Below are 18,882 nucleotides of genomic sequence, written 5' to 3'. Positions count from 1 at the left end.
ACGTCCGGATTCTGTAAACTATTTTATTTAAAAAAAAAAACTTTTTTGAATTTTAAATATTTATAAAGAATAGTTGTTGTTTTCAAAAAGGTTTTATATGAAATACTTCAAAAATATTAAAATAAAAAAATACTAAATACTTTTTATACTACAAAAAGATTCTTACTTTTTTATCGCATGACGCACCGGTTGTAACATATTTGCTAAAAAATGTTTTTATAAGATGGCGGGTAGCGCTGACATTAAGTGTGTCACTTGCGAAATAACTGTAGGCACGTTGTTAGCTAGTTAATTTTTTTAAATCATATCTAATAGGTTTTTGTGTTTAAGCTTATACAAACTGCCATAAGCAATTTACGAAATCGAAATTTCGTTCAAGGCCATGAAATATAACCTGCCTTTTACGGTCAATTGCTTTAAAAACAACCGTTAGATTGATTTATCGAAAACTAGAACAATGGAACAAAATATTACTAATACTAAACATACTATGTATGTACATACAAATATTATAAACATATTAATAAGGACCACACGTATTTATTTAAATGTTAAATAGTTAAACTATAATTAATTTGTATGCAAACGTAAAAAAGTCGTATACTAATTTTAAATAATAATATTTTAATGGAATTCAATAAATATAATATTAAAAAATATATCTTCAATATTTTTATATAACAAATCTATTTCAAACTGATAATTACCACTGACCTTTTCGTATGATGGTATTGTTATTAGCCTTGTATTTTGGCAATGACGTTAGCAATTACGCCCGAATCATAAAAAAAACTATTTACTTGTTTTTATTTGCCTTTTGGTTAAATTAATCATATATTCGTATTATTATTCCTTTGTCGTGTGTACGTTTCAATATTATTCGTCGGATTGATTTCATACTTTCTTCATTAGAGCTAATTATGTTAGAATAAGCTGTCATTGCAGAACACGCACGTCAAAATTCAGAATACACTCATAAATATAGCATATATCCGTCCACCGTCTGTCAGTTTCAACATTTCACGTGTGTGATACGAAGTTACTTTTACAGAATAACAGTTTAGTGTACAATATGTGGGGCGTCAGTTGTATAAGAAAATTGTTTAAAAAAAGACTAAACAGGTATTCCCAACGTAATCCAGACAATAGGTACATTTATTTTCAAAAACCACTTTGCAAATTAGTTCTAAAAAATGAATTAAAAAAAATAAACATAACATAAATAATTGACTTAATTAAATGGGCTACTTAATATTTAAAATAATATAAAATACTTTCAATTAGCAATTATTATTTAAATAAAATTTCATAAATACACGAAAAAAATTAGCAACACACAATTAAAAGCCACGTAATGTTTACATGTACGTTTGTCCGGCAGTGTACTGTAACTAGCTTAATGGCAACACCGAACATTGAACCTGGACATAGTCGCGTCACGCTTAATTATGCTCATCGTTATCTTACAATACAAGAATGTTCGCCAAAAAAATTACGCGATAATATTAGAAGTAATAAATATTTTACTATTTTTTAAACAATATAAATAAAAATGTAAAGGGCGATATCGAATCTATAGTATTAATTAGCTACTATCAGCTGATAGTCCCTCAGAAGGTAGCTTGCAAAAAAATATATAAAAAAAGTCTTATAATTAATACGTTTACAATTTACCTATATTAATTCGGTTTAAAAAAATATAGTAATGTTCATAACTACAAATAAGGTAATGAATACTAAGTGAGCCTCGCGGTGTCTGCTGCTTGATGATGAATATTTTTGTATGGTGCATATTTTGATGATTTATTCACCAACCCACATTGTACCAGCGTGATGGAAAACGCTCAAAAAACACTTTCTCAAAAAGCCTCAATCTACATATTGTTAGGAAACTTGTATACGTGTAACTTATCTGTTCTCCTTCTTTTTTTCGATTCCTGAAGTTAATTCTAATCCAGACAATGTAGGATTCAAATATATGAAATATCGAAATGCAAAACCCACGCGAATCAAATCGTGTGCGCATATAAAACATACTAATCATAACAAATAACTCAAAGCGAGGTTAACAGACGCGCGGGTCGCGTTAGGACATTCAGAGAAGACAATGGCTCAAGGGCGGGATGACCCCGAGACTCGAGGTGTTTTTTCAGAAGGTTGAAAGGGCAAGGGCGGTTAATGTACTTGCGACAATAACCTAACTTAGTAACGAGTGTTTTTTATTATTAGAATTAAACTAGATGAGTAAATAGTAACCGTGATAGACAATATTTAGTAATTTGCAAATATAAAAACTATTCGAGTATATGAGCCAATATGCTGATATTCCTGAGATCTAAATTGTTTATCGTCCCGTCTCATACGTTTATAATTACCTTTTTTATTACGTTTATTTACGACGATGACCTTTTGACCGAATTTATGATCAGAAAGAGTTCAGGTGCTGGACCAACAGCTTTACTTAACAGAGCGCGATAGTGTAAACACTGTCAAATTCAAAACTACGCTTTTATTTAAAATTTCTTAACAAAAAAAATTATTTAAATAAGGTTTTTGTTTAAGCAATATTTTAATTGGCAATACTTTACTATTGTCTATTCATAGAAGGAGTAAAGATCAACAAGCCTAAGACTAATATATTCTTGATAAAATATTTTTAATTATAATACAACACTATTTCACGTAACTATTGATATCCACTTTAATTTTACTTACAAAGATTTAATAACAAGTTCACCGATATTAAAAAAACCTATTTTTTTTTTTTTTGCAAATATCTCGACCAATGATATCGCTTCAATTAATTGTCAAAGTTGTTTATTCGTCTCTACTAGTGTGTTTACATCAATTATTAACTATTTTCTGTTACAAGATGTCATTGTCATGATATAGAAAAGCTATACCTTTAAAAGTTCTGTAAGCGAATAACGCTTATCACATGATTACTCAAATAAAACAAAGTGTTGTAAATATTTTAGTTTAACCTCCCAAGACGTAGAAAACAGACAATCGATCGATCGTCTGCGTGTCGACATTAATTTTTCAAATCTTCAACCCCACGGTACTGCCAAGCCATTATATTTAACCTCTGTTTGTTTTTATAGAATAATTTAGTCTAAGACTGATTGCTAGATTTTGAGATTTGTTTTGAAAGTCATACTAATAATTTAATCTGTATTTTTAAATTTAGAAACTGAAACGAAATAAATGTCTGTATTTATAATGGTCTAGATGTTAGTTTACATCGGATTACTCACCTCATTACATAACTGCCGGGTAGTTTTCGTGAAACAATACTTTTTTATAATTTATCTACGGCAGTGGCTTAGACTGTGTCGTTGCCACAATCAATCCACACCGTAATCAATGTAAATTTTTCTGGTGAGCCTTTGTGCTAGTTTATATGAATTAAAGGAATACAAAAGTATGGATGTTTTCAAAATATCAATTTCATTTCAAGCAGGGACACAACAGTATTGATATTTAATCATTAATAAATAATCTTAAATCCATATGGCACCCACGGAATAAAATAGATCCACCTCAGGGTTTTTTTGCTTGACAAATCTGCCAATCCAACACGGAAGTCTCAACGACCCGAGATGTGACGGAGGTCGAGCAACTATCGTCAAAGTAAGTCGATTATTGAATTAATGTTAAAGATTTCAAGATACGATATTAAAGAATAGCACACTATGTTACAGATCTAAGTAAATAAATAACTTTAATTTTTTTTTTATATTTTTCATGTAATCGGGTTCAACGTAGTACATTTATACTATATGTATAAATAATAAAACCTCCTATGTCGTATCTATATTAGGTATAAAAACTTAAATATCATTGAAAAGGTATGTGTTTTATGTAATAATGTAAGCGTTGTTTAAGTTGAACGGATTTAGTTTTTTACGCATGACTAAATATTTCAATATAAATCACCCAACACACTGTGGTGACAAAGCTACGTGAAAGCGTGTATCAGGCGTTTTTTATAAATATATATTATCTGAAATATAACCTCATTTTTTATGTTATTATTAGACTAGCAGCTAATTCCGTTATCATGCATTTTGTAATCGATGATTAATAGATGGATATGGATGGTTGCTTTCAGAAATCAACTGTGAGACAAACACATTAGCAATTGGATTACCAGTTTTTTGGCAGATCGGAGCATCAAGGTCATTGTCGACGGTGCATGCTCCGACTTAAAATTCGTCAATGCTGGTGTTCCACAAGGGTGCGTTCTATCACCCACTCTGTTTCTTCTGCATATCAATGACTTGTTGCAAATCAGTAACATTCACTGCTATGCAGACGACAGCACCGTAGACACCTCATACACCGGCCGTGCAAATATTTCTCGGGAAAACGTCGAAGAAAACCGGACTACAAACTTGTGTCTGAAATCGAGTCTTCGTTAAACAAAGTCTCGAACTGGGGTCGGCTAAACCTAGTCCATTTCAACCCTAAAAAGACGCAAGTTTGCGCATTAACTGCTAAGAAAACACCATTTGTCGTATCTCCACGATTCGAGAACATTCCGTTAGTCGCCACAGCTAGTATCGGAATACTTGACGTCGATGTTTCGAGCCTCGTTCAGTTCCGCGGTCAATTGGAAGGCAAAGCCAAATTGGCATCAAAAAAGCTCGGTGTGCTCAGCAAGGCGAGACAGTATTTCACATCGGCCCATCCTCTAAGACTATACAAGGCGCAAATTCGGCCTCACATGGAATACTGCTCTCACCTCTGGGCGGGTGCTCCCCAGTACCAGCTCCTTCCATTTGAACGTATCCAACGTAGAGCGGGTCGAATTATCGACGATCAAGCTCTTTCCGATCTGCTTGATCCTTTGGCTTTGCGTAGAAATGTTGGATCGCTCTGCATCTTCTACAGAATTTATCACGGGGAATGTTCCGAGGAATTGTTCGGATTGATCCCGGCTGCTGAATTTCACCTTCGGACATCTCGTCAAAATTCAAAATATCCATACCACTTGGATTGTGAAAATCCACAACAGCGCGATTTTTAAGACATTTTCTGCCTCGCACAACCACTCTGTGGAACCAGCTTTCGCCGGCGGTTTTTCCGGACCGATACGACTTGGGAACCTTCAAGAAAAGAGCGTACTCCTTCCTGAAAGGCCGGCAACGCACCTGCAAACCCCCTGGTGTTGCGGATTTCCATGGGCGGTGGTAGTCACTTACCATCAGGTGAGCCTCCTGCTCGTTTGCCACCTCTAACATAAAAAAAAAAAACAGAAAAAAAAAACAGTTAAAGTAAATGTTTGCCAAGTAGGTTTCCTATCGTAATAATATCGTCTCCGTACTCCATACTCCGTAGTATAAGAGTAAAACCAACTCAGTATCAACTCGGTAGTACCTAGTTAACATCAATACAGATGGTTAATTAAGTTTTTCTATCAAGTAATACTCACCAGCGACTCGGAGCTACGAAGGGGGTAGTAATAAGCTTCATAAAGCAAGTGAAGCTGTTGGGCCTGCGCCATGAAATCAAATCTTCTGCCGTGCCCAAGAAGAGGAGGATAAAATTATTAATAAATCGTAACCTTGACGCTCATGTAATACTAATAGTTTAAATATAATATTTTAATTACAATCAAACATTTTAAATTTATATACTGATAAAATTTATGTCAGTGTTAGTGCGGTAGTCAATTATGCAAATAAATCTATATTCGCGTTTCTGAGAATAAGCTCGTCCCCGTTTACGCCTAGATTAATAATAGTCAATTTATTTGTATTCCGATGTTAAAGTCCATCGAAGCCTGGTAATTGAAAACTATCAGCTTAGGCAATGTTTATATACCTACCGTTAGAAACTTGGTTAAATGGTGTTATAATACCAGTAATCGATTTTTAAATTTAGTATCGATAATTTTTAAATTATTTTTAAGTTGAATGTCAAACTATTATTATTTTAATAGATTTTGTACGGCTCTATTATATTCTATATGCTAATATCCTCAATCCCTAATGCATTTTTCTATCTTTAAAATATTCAGTCGTTTCAACTTAGACCAATAAGATCTTCCTCTCAAGCAGTCTATACTATGAATTTAATTTTATTTAAATAATGTTTTTTCCTAAAATAATTATTACATTACAAAGCGATGAATAAATATTACATGTATTGCCTTATTTAAGACTGGTATCATTTTATTAATATTATGAAGCTGATCTATTTATGTTGGCTGTAGCTCAGTAGTAGCCCATTTGTCAAACATCGCCATTGGTCATCGTCGCTGGCTGAGCTGGTCGAATGCAGTCGAGCGCCAACGTGTTTCATACATTCGGTACGTTTGGCTTAGCTTGACAGACACACTTTGAAGCAATGTTGTTTATTCTGTACATATTAAAATCATTTATTAATTTTCCTCCACTCACGTTGGCTGAGGCTCGGCTCAAGCGTATTGCAATCTTAAACTTGAAATTTGTTTACGCAGTTACACACAGACATTTGGCATCGCGTCAAATTATGTCATGTAATACAATTTATTAAAAAGCCATACTTAAACTACTGTTCGACAGCCTTTACTACTCTATATGAGTTATCTAATTGTTGTGAGCAGAACTGCTCTGATTTTATAAATGATCTTTTTAAATATGTAGTTTTTGATTATCGTATCTTAACGCTTTTAATCCCCAGTACTTAATTATTAAATGTGATTGGAAAAAAACCATGCATCTCCATTAAAAGTTTTCTAACTGGCATATTCCGTGACAATATTTTCAAAAATTGTGGTTTATCTTACATATTGATGATCTCAAGAATTACATGTAAATCTTCTTACTGATTCTTACGTGTTTAAAATTATAACCTATGTTTTTACGCTTAACGAAACTACCTTGATTTTAGGTAACGTAACAATTATTTCAATATCACCCGCTAACTTGCCTAACATGTTAGATTTCCCCGAGGGAGAATTTTACACTATAATCGTTTAAACGAAATGTTGATCAGACTCGAACTCGAACATGTGGCCTTCAGATTAGTTGCCGTCGTACTCAATTCACCAGAACGGGTTTTCTGATATCAATTTAACAATGTTTCCGTAAGATAGAGTTGAAAATGTGTCCGTAATCCTGTATGAGTTCTAAATAATCGTATTAGATGTTTAATTGTTTAAATCTAGTTTAACTTCAGTGTCATTGTTTAACTCGTGTCACGAGATCTTTCAACTTTAAACAATTTTACTTAATTCTGATTATGGAAAGTACTTTGGGATTGTAATCTTCCTTAGTTACTCATCACCTCTTGGTGCATCTTGGAGTGTAGTCGACAGCTCCTCTTGTGCTTGCCAGCTACGGCGAACGACTGACGCAACAGTGGTTCATATCGAAATCAAATCAAATGTATTTTATTCAAGTAGACTTTACAATAAAGCATTTTCGAATCGTCAATATTTAAACTCTACCTTTAAGATCTGAGTGGGTACTTCTCGCAGTAGCAGAATGGTCTGTGTGGTCGACTTAATAGTAGTCTCCTTTCGGAGAGTATTCGGAAAGAAACTAGTCACCTCCAAGCGATAAGACAGTCCAAGTATGAAGTAAGACGGCAACATTCTCGTGCAAAAGCTTCTATTTTTATGACTAACATTATTTAAATAAAGATAAAGTAGAGTCTTAAAATTGAGTAAAAGTATATTATATGTCTATAAAATCTTATAAATTGCCTTTGCATATACGGGATTAGAGATCACACAAAAGACACTATGACTTTACGAAGTCGAAAATTCCGGTTATTAGCTTATCTTAAATAGGTTCAGATATTTCGCATGGGAATATGTAGACATCATAATTGCTACATATAACATTATATTTATTTACTTTATATGAACAGCTCACAATGATGATTTTATGTTCGAGTCAAATTGAAATTTAATTTCAGATATTTAAATATTATTATGTAGCAGATAAAACTAACAAATTAGTAGTGATCTAGTAAGCGTTACTTTCACCCAATAGATATATCTAAGCTTATTTATTACAGTGCAATACTGTTTAAACATTTTTGAAAGTTAAAATTTGTATTTTTACTGAATGGGTGATTCATTTTTTATCCAAAAAATTAGGAAAATTGTGATTCGACCGGGAAATGGTCTAGCGGTTATTACAGGCGATCATGATTAGTACAGTAGCCGTTTTTAATTTTGTTTTGTATATACTCTCATAGGTAATGTAAGTGATTATTTGTGTATGTAAATAAACATATTTAACTAAACGTTTATCTAAAAATTCAAAAACTAACGCCTAACAATTCAATGAAATCAAAACTAAAATAAAAATAACACCAGTAATAAGTGTACATCCGACAAAATATTATATAATTCGAGTTTATTAAATTGTGATGCTATGGCAAAATGGCATGTCACTAATAACGTAAATCGAATTAATAGAAACGATACCTGAAAGGCATGGATAAAACAACTGTTAATATTTGATTATTTAACAAAAAAAATACATCAGAAAGTAACAAGCTGTTGATTCATATACATTATAAAGAAATATACTACTTAAACATTTCTATTTTCTATTTTTCACAACCGTCGAGAAAGAAGAGGAGGTCTTTAAAAAACATGTAATGACAAATTTTTCCCTATTTTCCAAAAAATGACGTTTACATTTTCAATTTTCGATAATGTGGCACATTTAAAAGTTTACAAAAGAACGGAATCGTTAGCAAAATTATAAAGCGCATAAGCAAAGGAAGTAATTTCTTAGGGGGGTTACTGATTGTATTATAATAGTTGTATATTTAAAAATGTATTTTTGATAACATCTTAATTGTAACCGTGCGAAGTCTGAATTGACGTAAATACCGCAAATTTTGTAAAGGTAATGAAATAAAAAAAATGCAAGATCATGACGATCGTAAGCACTGAAAGTTTTAGTAATCTTCTCATGCTCGGTAATGAAGGAAAACATCGTGACAAAACCTGCATAACATATCGGATGAAAATCTACCACATACTCGTACATGACGCCTCAGTCCAGATGTGGAATATAGTTGTGCAATTAATTTATTTTTTATTTTGGTTTCGAACGGCTACATACCAACTTAATCATATTTCACTTTATTTATATATATTTATATTAATGTTAGCTATCATTATTTTATTTATACCTTTTTTGAATGTAGCCGTCCCATTCGACATTCACAGCTTGAGATGGGGTGGCTCTTTTCTATTCCGGAACCACACGGCGTAAACGAAGCTTTAATTTTAATTAATCTTGTAAAATAACGATTCCGAATTCCTTACGAGGGCCTGCTATAAAAAACATTTTTATTTTGAAATCTGTTTTTATGAAATGTATCTCAGTCTAAGTTAAAGTCGAAAATCTTTACTAAAAAAAACCACCGGTTCAGAAATAAACACCTCGGACCTTAGAAGAAAAGAAGAAAGAAACTCAGCGGTGTTATTTTAAAAATTGTTCTTTTCATACATACATATTTCCGTTACTTGAAACAGCCTGGAGGCGATCATCTCATTCCCAAGGTGTGCAATCAACTAAGAAGTCATTAGTCACATTATGTTAACTTTGATAAAGAACAATATCGTAAACAAAATACTCTACACTGCTATAATAATTATTCAGTGCACACGATCGTTAAATTAAAAACAATGCTAACTCATTCAAACGTGTGGGGTTAAAAAAGGACAGCCATATGGCAAATAATTTATTGATAAAAATCGGTACACAGAAAAGAATAAGTTCTAAATCTTAAGCCTAATTTATTATTAGCAGGCTGTTCAGCTATGGCTAGCAAATTGTTACATTTCTATTGCTGTCACGTAGTTTTTATATTTTTATTGGATCATTTAATTAATTATTAATAATTTTGATATCCATATCTATATGAAGTACGAAAGTCCGCTACATCTCTGCACTTATTTAAAAATTAATTTTGGTATTTAAACTTTCTTGTAAATAGATTTTGAGTGTGTTAATTACTTTCTTGATGTAACATAAAATACTAATACAAAGCATTATTTTTAAAATATAATGACGTCATTACATTTAAAATTATGTTGTAAATCATTATTGTTTATTTAATCAAATAATTCTAGTATTGGCGGTGAAGTAAAAGATAAGATAAAAGCTGATTATCATTATTTAATTCCGAGTTACGTCAGTTACCATTTGTAGATATAATGATTTATCTTTTAAGATCATTTTATAATCGTTATATAATAAATGTTCGTATCGTGTAAATATCGCTCAAGATGTCTCTATACTTCGTATTGAAAATAATATCTTCACACTTGTTAATTAAGATTTTATTGGTTTAATCGTAAATCACTTGTTCGTTGACTTGTAGAGTGTGGATGAACTGATGAATCACGCGTGCTTCGTTAGCAGCTTCATATCTATCGCAATCAGCGCCCCGCTCGTCTGCCTCGCAGCCGCGTCACTCGCAACGAAATGCAAATAGCAACTTTGTGTCTAAAAGTTTAACCGTGAGTCAATATTAAAGTTAACTTAATTATTGTGATATTACTGAAAACTTGGAATTTTTACGCCAGTTTAATTTCGATTGAATAATCGTCGATCTATACTAAATGAAGTGTAGAAATTATGTTTGTACTTTGGAAGAGTAAGTGACAGTGTCTCGGGATCATTTAAGATGTCATATTTCGCCACGAGTGGTTCTCGTAAGATATCAGATGATTGAGGCCTCAGGCGGCACACGGAAGGAGTTTACAATCATTCAACGTTCAAAGTTGGTGAATGTCACCGCAGGGGGATTGACGTCGGAGGGCGTCGCGGCGGAGCGAGGGCGGCGCGGTGAAGCGAGGAGTGGAGGGAAAGGGGGCGCCAGATTCGCGAGGAGGCTTCCGCGGGTGGGGTCAGCGACCTAGCAGCCGGCGGGGGGCGGGGCGCGGGCGCGGGTGGCGGCGGGCGCGCCAATGTCAGGGCCGGTGCAGCGGTCAGCTGACGTCTGGCGACGCGCGGGGGACGCGTCGCCGGCTCCGATGTGCAGTCGAGTCTCGCACTCCGCCGGAGACACACGCCTCTCCATTCCGTGCCGCGCTATAAATAGGAACGGGCGGCGTCACCGCGCGCTACTCCGGCGCCGGGGCTGTTCAACGAGTCAGGTACCTGAAGTAGCGCGCGGTGTCTCTGCTCGAATCATCACATCAGCTGAAAGAAGCAGCAAAGTGGCCGCCGCACGCCCATTGTACTTCATCAGGTGCTCTGGTGATAATGGTTCCAGGCGCTTGTTGGAGTACACTTACCGTGTCGGCGGTTTTCGACATGCAGTGCCGAGCGAGCACGTGTTTCAGTGAGCGCGTGGCGGCAGCGGATCGGCCAGGGTGTCGAAGGTAAGCCGTGGGCGAGGAGACAAAGAGCGGTGAGTCACGCGTTAATCATCCCGGTTGATGACCCCCGCTGCAGGACACCCGCTCCCTTCTTGCACCCTCGCACTCAAATTTCGCACTAAGGCATCCAAACGATCTCATTGGTCATCGAACTTGCTGCCGAAAGTCTGAACAAAGGCGGCTCAAACTGGTTTTCGTATTTTTCGTTGGCGGCCGCCGGCGCCGTTTTCCTGTACGATTCTTATGAGCCTATGTACGTGTGAGCAATGTGATTACGATTTTCAGCCGTGTCCGCGTGAAGGCCCTTTACAAGTGAAATCGAAGGTGTTCGAGGTAGTTTGCATGTCCAGACAGTATCGATAATACGAAAATGTATGTATGTGATACCTCACACCGAGATGTGAGGATTATGTCTAAGAGCTATTTTTAAAAACTAGTGTTAAACGATTTTGCTATAAAGTAGTATTTTTATTCGCGATCAGGTTTTACACGCGACGCACGTCCGTCGCGTTGATAAAATTTCATTAGCTGTATCACCTCTTGTTGGTTTCGAATCGCCATCGCTTTACTTTCGCGTGTAGAGTCGTTTTGCATCGATAGCTCATAATGTGCGAAAAAAATCTCAATTGAGACTTTATGCCCAGTAGTTAGAGACAAATTTACCGCGACTTGAAAAATAAATTTGTCGTGATATTGAATGCAAACAGCGAATAAAAGTACGAGTTATGGCTGGATGATTCACTGGAATTCGTCTAATTGTCGAAGTGATCGCGAAGAATCCTTCGTGTTTGATTTTAAGTTATGAGTGAAAACCGATCATAAAACTTTAAATTTCGAAAGTGTTTTATGAATAGCTTCAATGATAATCTGTCTTTCATCGAAATAGTGTCCCATCATTATCTTTCTGCAATTATTTTACTATTTAAAACCAAACTCTTTATCTTTTTATTTAAAACAAATCCTTATCTTTTGCTTTTTTGGTTGCCGTCGCCTTGACTTTTTGTTACTTTTACGAGCCTAACCAATGAAGTCACTTGGAAATTCATTTTTATTTTTCTTGTATACGAATTCCTCTGTCAGTGCATTGGCTATACCATGTTGAGTCACCCAGTGAATGGCTTTGTCGATTTCTAATATCGGCCTTAGATTTCGACCTTGCGAATCTATAGACGTAATACTGAGAATTTCTGTTTTCAAAATGCTTCCAAGAATTAGACGTTCGATAAGCATCACTCGTTGGAAACCTAAGAGGAAGTTTCTACAAAAAATCTAAGTAATGTTAAATTTTGGAAACAATATTTCAATTCGGTTTCAACTAAATATAATACAAATGTGCAAGAGAAATAATAGCAAGTCTTATAAGAATATTTTCAACGATTATTATTTTCGTGTACGAATCCATTTTGGTACATAATTTTAAATAATATAATCAGTGTGGAGATGTTCTCCTAACCTACAAAAAACAAAATGGCGCTTCCATTGTTTCATTGGTCTTTGTTTGATTTTAATACGTTAAAGCTCATTTGTTTTTATTGAAGCATAAATTCTGAAGAAGTGGGCGTTCTCAAAATCTATCATTGTCGAATTACTAGAATGATTACAGATTAAAAATATGAATTCTACGTGAAATTAGCGAAATAATCTTTGCCCTCTCTGCACATCAAAATATTAATTGAGTAAGCAACACTTGTAGTTTAAATCTGTCATTCATATGAACTATAGTAAATAAAACATTTTTATCAAAACGAATTGAAACATTTATTTGTTTTTAACTCGTCTCGATAAATATGTGACACTGAATATAATGCGTATGTGTTAATTATTTATATAATAGGCATAATAATTTACTTGTCTGTTTTTTTAGGCCAATGTTATTTTTTAACTGACAATTTTTATTTAAATATGTTCAAGATTTAATACTTATGATAACATTTACATATAAATTATTCTATTGGGTATAATTGTTTACTCTATCTTATATATGAGTATATTAAGAACTATTTTAAGGAAAACTCTTTTGTTAATTAACAGCTGTAAATTTTGGATTTTATTAAAATGGCTACATTCAAAATAACATCTGAACTTATAACGTGCTAGTCTTCGGCTAAAATTTTAATTTAAGAATACCATAATTATCTTTAAAAGCTGCGTGTGATCTCGCATTTATATCTTTAGCGCACCTTCATATGTGCGAACTTCGTATGGTTTTTTTTATCACAATAAAAGTACGTCATAATACCTTAATTTTTTTCCTTATGAAATGTCAGAGGCGGAATACATATCTCAAATTATTCTAAGTTTATTTGTGTCTAATGGAAGAGAAAATATTTTTTATAAAGGCACTGTATAAATTAACTTCTTAAATTTTATCTTAGTAAAAATTTGTATTAACTAATGATAAAAAATACAGCAACATATAACTTTCAAATATTGCAACAGTACTAAACATATTGATAACATTATTTTACTGTAGAAAAATAAATGTATGCTTACGATTTGGGTTGACTATAAAATATAAAAATATAATACAATTAAAAAAAAACATTTTATAACAGGTCATGCTATATTAGTGATTATTACTTTAATGTTAAGTATTTATATATTTTATAAGAATCATTCAACGCATATAGTTCATTACTGTAAAAATATTATCCAAAGACACTTTAATGTACTTTATTATAAGGTTTATTATTTACAAAAACATAAATTTCAAGCTTGTTACGTCAAGTTTAAATTTGAAGCGAGTAAAACTGCGACCCGCGGCTACTTTATGTAAGTCTATAATAATATATACATATACTAAAACAATCTCCGCACGCGTTTTATCTTCATATAAGTTTTATGTATATTGGTTTAGTAGTTTGTTCGGTTAGGCATTTAAAATAGTTCCTCATTTGTAGTATACTATATACTGCAAATTACAAGACTACATACACTTGTAGATTTGTAGAAAATATGCTACCCATATATTTATTCCTTAAACAGATTTTATTTCAAATAAAATGATTGAAGTTAGTATTCACATAATATTCTATCTACCTAAAATTTTAATTTATAAATTAAATAAACGTAAATATACCTAAGACATACGTACTCATATTGCAAAAAAATAGAGCTTAAATTTTTAAATAAATTATTAAAATAACTTTCAAGGCTTCTCTTTAATTATGAAACTGTTCTGGATATTAAAATTAATTTTGCTTCGTCGTTATCTTTTAAAATATACCATGATGTCAAATAATTTGTTAAATTAACTATGCTAATACTATTTTTTTTTTAAATTGAATCCTCTTGATGCCGGCGATTGGCATTCATTCAGCCAGTATTTCACCTTTTCACATTTTCTTTCTTATTATATCCGTACATTACTTCTAGATTATTAGTTAATTTATGTTAAGATTTTCTACAGTTTTCAAGTTGGTCGAGACTATGATATCGCTGTGATTTTAATATAACACAAAACCTTGTTAACGTTTTCATTAGTACAGATAATCATAAAATATTATAGCAGTATAGATAAACCATGCAGGCGTTGAAGAATTTAAAAATCATAAAATCTTAATTAGCTTAGCTAGCACTTTAGTGGCCTTATCACAGTGTAATTAATTAAACTTTGCCTGTTTGCCTAAAATGGTAATACAAAATTCGGGTTAGCGTAGAATATTTATGCTAAATTATTTTATCTATTATAAAAATATTAGAACATAAAACATAAAACTTTTTTTTTAAGATATTCAACGTCTTTTTTGGGATGATATTATTTTTGTGTTCAAATAGTTTTTGAGGCAATATTCGGAAAACCGGGCTCTGACGTTTACGATCATTAAAAATTATCACAGCGATAAGAAAATTTACGCGTAAAATTAAAGCTATTAAATATTTATAAAAAGTGTACAAATCATTTTGATATGTGCTGTGTTTTATCTATTACAGGAAACGTATTAAAAACGTCGTATAATTCAGTAACTCTTAAATAGTTCAGCGTGGGTGAATCGATGATAGATCGAAAGGGTTAGCGACCGCCAAGTAGTTTTCTAATTAAATGAAAAAATTTAGAAAACTGGTATCAAACGTATTTTTACGTCAGAATTAGTTCGTGAAAGGTTTTTTTTTTAAACATTACGTATTATATATTAACGTATTACCTTTAGATTTACCTGATATGTTAGATACAATATGCATAGAAGAGGAAAAATACCATAGCGACCCCTATAAATGTGATACGGGTAAGTAAATGACAACCGCACAACTCAACTCAAACTTAACCAGAATAACGATGCCTAAATGTATAGCCTAATATTTCGAGCCCAATTGCTAAAAAATCTGAATCTTAATCGAAGATTTAAAGAGTCTTAAGAAGGTTCAAGTCCGGGGAAGCTCTTTGAGTTATACCGTGACTAATTTGTGTTTTTAATTTCTATCTTAAAGAAAATATCCTTAACTGCATGTATGGGATGATTTTTTGCCATTTATAGCTGTGTCCAACAACTTGCAGTAGAGCACCGAGGAGAAACAAGCTACAAGCCGGATCTTTCAGAGTCGAGGACGCTTTTGCCCAATACAACATTTATTGACTGTTACATATATTTATTTTGTGCCTAATTACCATCTTAAAACGTATTGTGTGTATGAATGTATATATAATATATTTTTATTCCTGTTCTTAATAAAGCAGGAGTTCAATTTTGAATTTATAAAAAATGCTAAATATATCTGATGCTTTTTGTTTACCAGCAATTCTTAGAAACACAAGGCTGAATAGTACAATATCCATGCTTGTCAAAGAGGAAATAATCAAGATTTTTTTTTTTTAATAAAAAAAAATCAAATTTATTCTCGATATAAAGTACAACCACACAACTGGTGTTAATTTTTCGTTTAATTGAAACTTATAAAAATCCAAAAGTGTTTTTAAAAGCCAAATTGAATATAGTAAATTGGGATGTTGATTTCTCGGCAAAAGATAAATTTAAGAATAACATTGTATTATGTACATATATCGTGATAACGTTTTTCCTATCGTTTCTGCTAAATATAAATACCATAAAATTCTTTACGCGTGCTTTTCTAAAGATCGATTCACACGATACAATATCCATTATAATGCGTAACGAGGCTTCACACTATCCCATTTAAAATCCATATCCTTTAAAACATCTCGCACACAAACAAAATTTAAATCACGATTGTCCTAAATAACGAATTGCTATTGGCCGTACGATTGCGTATTTTTTATCTTTAGTTTTTTTTTTTTGCTATAAATTCTTTATATTGACGCTGTATCAGATTTTTTAAAGAACTTATATCAATGTTCTAGAAATTTATTCCAAAATGAAAATACGTTACGAAAGAACTTTAAATATGTTTGAGAAATGTCACTGAAGTTAATTATTTTAACAAATGGAAGTTTAAAGTAAAATATGTAATAGAATTAACATTTATTCCGATTTTAAGAGAGACTTCATCATTATTTTATATTTGAAACAATCTTTCTGAATATATAATTGAGATTCTTTTATAATTAACTTTAAAAAAAAATATTCACTTAACGTGTAATAATTATTATAATTTAGTTCATTAACGTTTTTATAAATTCAAAACCAGATTAATGGAATATTGAAGGCCCTCACTACCGTTATACATGTTGCCTTGTACAAGGAAACGATTTGCCTACCGGTAAATATTTACAATATTCATTGTAATATATTTAAACACACATAGATAGCTTTATATAATTTATACTTATAAAACTAACAACGTACAGCCAAACCTACTGAGACTATAGAGCTGATATTTGGAACATAGCTTTATTGCTTGTGCAGCTGGTAATTTCTGTTGATTATTTTTAATGTTTTATTTATTTAAAATCATTAGCTATAAATATAAGAGCCAAGGCCTATTCCCTGTGCACAGAATAGTTCAATCTCCAATCCGGTCAAGGAACACTGAGTTTCACAAGAAACACGTCGATGAATTGAAACACCGTAAAACCTGCATTTGTTGAATGAATTTCAACATGTAATCATTCAAATTCAAACTTTAGTTACAAAACAATATTTTAATGAAGTTTATTTGAATAATATTTTATATGCCAGACATTTAATTATACTAACTTCTATTATAACAAGATTCAACTAATTTTCATATTTAAATCAGGGCAACTTCAAGAAATGATACCCATTAACATCGCTATAGAATAATAATTATAATTAGCCGAATCCAGAATGTTTAGGCTGTCAAATGGTATAATGACCTCTGTTTAAAAGTAGACACAAAATGGCGGATCGCGATACGTAAACTTGTTTTTAAGGGCGTTTCGAGGTTATAATATAAAAATTCCCTGTCGTCACCCTCGTTGTAGACAGAGGGAGCCCGCCCTGTCTCGCTCGACCTTCCTCAAGCTGGCGACCTTCCTCGCGTGCGTAAAGGTCAGGTCTCAGACGGGGGACATTAAAGTTTATCTGAACATTTGTCTAGATCACTTCGAAATCTAGCCGAATGTTGCTAGGGCAAATAATTATACCGGCATTAAAGTTTTCTTTATTTTATATCAACAATCGAAGGTGATTGTTATTTTTATACGAATACATTTTTATTTATGGTAACAGATAAAAAGCTAAAAATCGAGAAATGTTTTTTCAAAATCAAAATCGTTTGATATCAATTTTGCCTTTTCATGAATATGTAAGTGTAAAAGCAAATTTAAGAAAATACTTTCATTTGTCTTATATGCCTATAAATAAAGAATATTTCTTACTTTATAGTCGTTACGTTATATTAAATATTTAAGTTGCTTCAGTTACATTGTTTGTATTTATTTAAATAATAACAAAAATAGCTAGAAATGATTTTTTAAAAAAGCAGACGTATCATCTTATCAAGATAATCACAAATTTATTAATTTAAAAAAAAAAAAACCTCATATATTCACTTAATGTTCTTAATTAATGCATAACAATAATAATTACTTCTAAAATTTTTATCATCATTGACCTAAAATCAATAACAAGATACGTAATACGTCTATAATTTTACAGTTTTTATGATAATCCTCTTAAATTAAACGACTCCACTCCAACCTTGGAAGTTCCCTGCGTGTAATCGACTAAAAGCTTTTAGCTTGTAACTGTTGAAATGTCCTTACTCCTTAATAACAATTATTCACTCCGACTATCCGATTTAGTCGCTGTCTTGTTCACGCGTGATCAAAAGGAAAAGGATAGCGTCAAACGTTGATGGTTATTTCAATTACATTGTATTGCATGGTGTATATCTATCTTTTATATACATCTATCTTGTATATTTTAAAACAAAGTTCTTATACTTTCGCTTTATAAAATATTAATTAAAAAAAAAAAATTATAATCGACTTATCTATTTTTTACCTTTTCAGAATTTAATTCAAATGAGAACTAGGACTACTCTCTATAATTATCTGTACTATTACTATTAAATATGACCCTAAAATACAAGAATATTTTTTTATTAATAACTCAATTATAACGCCTCCTTTCGGGTCTAGATTTTGTTATTTT

Source organism: Vanessa atalanta, chromosome 9 (genome assembly GCF_905147765.1).
Source record: "Vanessa atalanta chromosome 9, ilVanAtal1.2, whole genome shotgun sequence".
Lineage (NCBI taxonomy): Eukaryota > Metazoa > Arthropoda > Insecta > Lepidoptera > Nymphalidae > Vanessa > Vanessa atalanta.
Note: the sequence above shows the minus strand (reverse complement) of the source record.